Raw genomic sequence first — 5,415 nt, forward strand, 5'->3', positions numbered from 1 at the left:
AAACAGATTTGTTGTATGTATTTGTTCTTACAAAGCATTGTTCACATTTATACTCTTAATCATGAAGCTTGTTTTCCTTAAAATCATTAGCAATATAAAAAAATCTAAATCCTGATTGAAAAGTAAAGTAGTAACATTTCTTTGGCGCCCTCTAGAAAAAAAATGTTCAGCTTTAGCAATGGCCACAAAAAGCAGCCCAAGAAAATCATACAGTGACTGAATTCTTGAACTCCTACTCAAGACACATAAAAGGCTTGGATAACTTGTTCCAGGCTGGATATGCAGTTTCAAGAGAAATGTGAATGAACATGCTCATTTAATGTATTTCAAAAATCAGATACTTAGACTGATAACACTTAGACTTATCTAAGTAGACTCTAAGGTAGACTTCATAGCTCAGAGTAGACTGAAAGTATTCCAATCCCTTCACATCCTTTTCATTATTTTTGTTTAAATGTTCAATGCATTTCTTAGCATTTTGTTGTTGAACAGGCTAAATTAAATTAACTTAATTATACTTGGCCTACTGACTTCCCAGACTAAAGCTGCCCAACTGCAACTAGATGGAAGATGGATGAGCTGTGGTTCAGTATTGGCTCATTCAAGGGGAACAATAACAATCCAAATAAAACATGTTTAACTTTTGTGGTGTTTTAAATAATGTTAAATGAAATAAAAAAGACTAGCTGTTTCCCCCTTGGTGTGGATTATCTGAATATCAGACAGTCATGGGGTTAGAGGTCATTTGGAAAAGGAAGCAAATCTGTACTATCCTGCAAATATCTCATTATCCTTGGAAAAGAACACACGATACTGCTTTGAATTGTCCTTTGTGGGCAGACAACTGGGCTTGTAATGAGTTGTATCCTTGCACATTAACCATCAGAATGAATTTTTATGCTCCAGTCAGTTATGGAGCACAGAGACAAAGAGGGAGTCTCTTCTACGAGTCCTGTAAAAAGCTAAACACATTTAAGAAGAAACCATGTTTGCTTACTTCACACACTCTGTGCCATTAATTACTTTCTTGTGTTTTTAATGGATATTTATTTCACCATAGGCCAATGTGAACAATTTTTTTTAACTGAAAATCAAATTTAGGCAGAAAACCCAACTAAATATTCCACCCCTTGAAAATACAAAACAATTCTCTTAATCCTTATTTCATGTTGTTCAGCAGGATGGTAAACATTTAAAACAATTAGAAAAGTAAAAGAAATTAGTTGATTAACATCAAAAACAAAGTTTCAGGACTTCTGCTGTTATATCAAATATTTGATTTCATCAGTCTGACAAATCAAGTAGTTGGAGGAAGATCGCATACAGTATCACAGGTATCTCCACCCATGGACTCCATCCCCAGCCTAGAACAAAACTTTTGTGCAGGTCTGCCATTTTTAGTCTTGCTATAGAGGATTGATTTCTACCTCAACTCATTGCATTTAAAGAGACACACATACCAAAACGGAGCGTTCTGGTAGAGCTGGTTTATACAGGCTCAAAAACCTCCTCTGGTGCTTGATTCATGTTATATTTTGACCAAAGCACAGCACAGATGTTTCATTTAGACCACAGGGGACTGGTTGAAAAGGTATAGAAAGGGTAATAATATGTCCTCTTTAAACAAAAAGGCAAAAATAAAAGCGTACTTTTCCTGGATGTCCAAAACTCAAAATCATACAATGTCCAACATAAAATCCATACACGGAAAAACTGTGCAAAAAAATCACACGAAAATCTCAAAAAGTCACAAAGAAAGACTGGGAGGAAAAGCGTAGTGAAGAAACACAGGTAGTCTGATGTATGAAGGGAAGGAACACTGAGACGAAATAGACACTAATAAGGCACAGGTGAGAAGTGACCCAGGTAAAGACAATCAGGGCAATCAAAATGGAGGGAAAACAGACAAAGAGAGGAAGTAAGACAAGACAAGAACTACAAAATAAAGCAGGAAACATTACACACTGGTCTCAGATATAAAACTGTACATGGGCAAGGGCAACAGGTTAAACAAGAAATGACACAAAATTCAATACTATGACAAAAATAAACAGAAAACACTAGTAACTAAGACACATTTCTGTACAGCACTGTTCAATGAGCTCTATCAGCAACAGTGAATGGAGATAGTATGCTGCCCCTCCTTCTTTAAACAGATATGTTGAATTTAACACTATAAGTCAGGCCATCCGGGCATCAACATCAAGTCAAATTGCAAGTGAGTCTGTTATGATCTTAAAAGGGTTTTAAGTGGACCCAAAAGCAAGACCGGAAAACAGGGTTGTGGGTAAAAGGGGTATTTATTGAAGTGAGGCTGGTGAAGGCTGGTGAGGCTTGAATGAGAGGCTGGGTGGTGAGGTGCTGGAGCTCGTTGGTTGGAGGCACTGGGGGGAAAAAAGAAGACAAGGGATAATTAGTCCCAGGTAATTCCAAAGCACAAAAAGTCTTACTGATTCTGAAAAGCCGCTCTACCACAGTGTAGGCGGAAATAATCTGGCAGATTTGGAGAGGTGAACCAGGGTCTAAATGCTGCAGCTGGTGATTACAGATGACGAAAAGGTGAGTGATTGCAGAGAGCTCCAGCAGCCAATAAGCCACGCCCAGCCTCTGAAAGAAAAAACCAAAGCAGACCAGGAAAAATACACAAAAAAATGTCCAATCACCACAGAGTCATCATTGTGCCACATTAGGACGTATGCAATCCAACATTTAAAATGGCCCTAATTACTCAAACTCTTGCAAAGGTGAAGTGGAGATCCTTAAATCACAGATAATCATGCAAATAAAAAGGTAAGAAACAACCTTTTATTCAGATGAATATAGTCATGTGTTTAATGTGTATCAACGTATAGGTCAAAGATGGTTCATGGGTTCTTGTATACCTACTTTCATATCTAACTGGAGGAAGTATGCTTGAGCATTAACCATATCCTAAAATCTGGCAAGACACATGCAAGCAAATCAATTTTAGTGGCCTTATTTGAATGCCAACTGTAAAAAATCAACTATCTGTGGTTTCACAGAATACACTGACCCTGCTTGCAGACAGCAGGGCCTACTTGATTTCAAAACAAAAAATAATTGGGCTGATCTTATCTTGATGTCACAATGTTTTTACTCATTGAAGGAAAGCATTTTAACCCTTACTGCTTGGGTATGATTTGAACCGTTTTGGCACTTGACAGTAGTTAAAACACTCTGAATGTCATTATTTTAGCCGATAACAAAAGGACTTTCCTAACGTGACCTAAAATCCATACAGCAAAGTGTGTATTGTGCTAAAAAATACAACAGGTGTGTGTGTTTTGAGATGAAATGGTCTAACTAAATTAGTTACCACATCGAATTTAAAAGACACCTACAAGTCCGTTTTGCTTGCCCCTTTGGCAGATTTTAAAACTCATTACCAGAGAGGGAATAAGTTGAGTTGAGTTTTGCATTGTGGTGGTTTTTATGGAACCTTAAAACTTTGAAACTGTACATGCAATGTTTGTATGTATTTTTATCAGACAGTAGGGACAGAGGTCAAGGTGGACCTTGACACCATCACCAGAACAGCCTGCGTTCCCATCACATGTGCCCAGGTTTCTGCAAAGATAGGCACCTATGGTCGTTGGAAACAACCACTTCCTGAGCACTGCCGAGGTGCCCTTGAGCAAGGCACCAAACTCCCCCACCAGCTCAGGAGCGCTCGCTGTGGACAGTCACTCCGACACCTCTCCAACAATGCATGTCCATAGGATTCTGTTTGTGCACGTGTGTATTTCAGCCTATGTGTGTGAAGCATGTTAAAAATATATTACAGAGTGTAAACCTGAATTTCCCTTTGCGGGATCAGTAAAGTATACATTATTATTATACTCGATTCAGTAAAATATATTTCAATAAATATGGCTGTTGTTGTGTTTTCATGTCTTAGGTTAAGTAGGACATGATATTGTGTAATAGTACGTTTTGTTCCCAAAACAATTAGCGTAAAACCTAGAAATAACACTCTCCCTGCCCTCTGAATCATTAAATTAGAATTGATCATACATTTATTTATGTCAGACAGGCTAATTATACATTATAAATAGATCTGTAGTTCAAAATGACTATGAAGAACAGTTAATTAGGGTTAAGATGGATTTGACATGGCTTACGTGGTTATTGAGTCAAGGCCTTGTTGTTTGCTCACAAATGCCAATTGATGCAACTTATCTGTGTTCTGATTGTTCCGAAAAGCATGAACATTAAACTGTCAACTTCAATCTGCTGAGTCATAGCTGAAGCTTTCAAACTTGTGAAATGCAAATTTGACTTTGAAAGTCCCTTTTAAAGCTGGGAATTAACCACAGTGGATACACATTCATCAACCATTGATTATAGTAATTCATTGACAATTATTAATCAACTGCGAATAAACGGACATTACCAAGAGTCATGCATCTGAAATGTTTGGTGCAACACAAAAAGTCAAGCATGACATTTTTATTTCTAAACTCTCTAAAATCATTACCTATTCTTAATTCACGAGCCTGCATCCATCTCAATAAAAAATAAAAAAAACTTATGTTAGTTTTCCGTGAGGGTATTGTTAGATGTGACTGGTGTTTCATATAAAGTGTCTTGTAAACTATTGGTACCTTTTATTTCACTTGGGATCAATAAAGACTATTTTCATTTATCCATCCATTGGTCTATCCATTTATCTATCTTACTATGAATATATACATTTCCTTGATTTTTTGGTGTCATAGAAACTCTTTAGCTATTAGTTCTGGTATTTATCACATGATATATGTATTTTGTTAGTTTAATGGTATACATAAGACTACCTTGTTAAAAAAAGAGTTGACACTTGAATCACTTTTTTAATGAACTCCACAAAAGTGGATATAAGTGGACTCATGATATGATATGAGTCTATCAGCTATCTTTATTTACTTAATTGGGAAAAAACATTTATGAAGAGTATGTCATACAGGTCAAACTTAGAAACTTCTATAGTGATGACTTTGATATAATGAATCACATACTCAGGGTTTCTGTTCTTCTGTACAATATCTATTCATTTAGACCTTAAAGAATCTTCACAATGTTTTTTCTTTGTAATCATAATACATATTCACAAAAAAATAAAGATTATTGAGTTTCTCTACAAGTACTCTAGGCTTTGCACCATTTTTGATGGTAAAGCGATACCTGCAGACCAAGGCAAATTTGACATGCCAACCTAATTAGTGCGATTATCACACAGCTGCACAGGCTGAGAGGATTTGAAGTGGTTTCATCAAAAGGATCATTTTCCTAGGGAATGCTTAATCCTGACAGCGTATGCACCACCAGACCTGTCTCAGTTTAGGATGTGCATGGCCTGTCTGCTCTAATATATGACTGATGTGAAAGAATCAGCTCATAGTTGACAAGAGGAGA

General features: G+C 36.7%; 1 long non-coding RNA gene across 1 annotated transcript; it reads right to left on the reverse strand.

Moving 5' to 3' along the window:
- Positions 1–2,281: 2,281 nt before the first annotated feature.
- Positions 2,282–2,596, reverse strand: LOC132977319 (uncharacterized). The gene is made up of 2 exons (XR_009673806.1): positions 2,473–2,596; positions 2,282–2,384 (listed from the first exon to the last, which is right to left on the reverse strand). It is a non-coding gene; the product is annotated as an uncharacterized LOC132977319 (long non-coding RNA).
- Between the last annotated feature and the right edge of the window lie 2,819 nt (positions 2,597–5,415).

This window comes from Labrus mixtus, chromosome 7 (assembly GCF_963584025.1).
Source record: "Labrus mixtus chromosome 7, fLabMix1.1, whole genome shotgun sequence".
Classification (NCBI taxonomy): domain Eukaryota; kingdom Metazoa; phylum Chordata; class Actinopteri; order Labriformes; family Labridae; genus Labrus; species Labrus mixtus.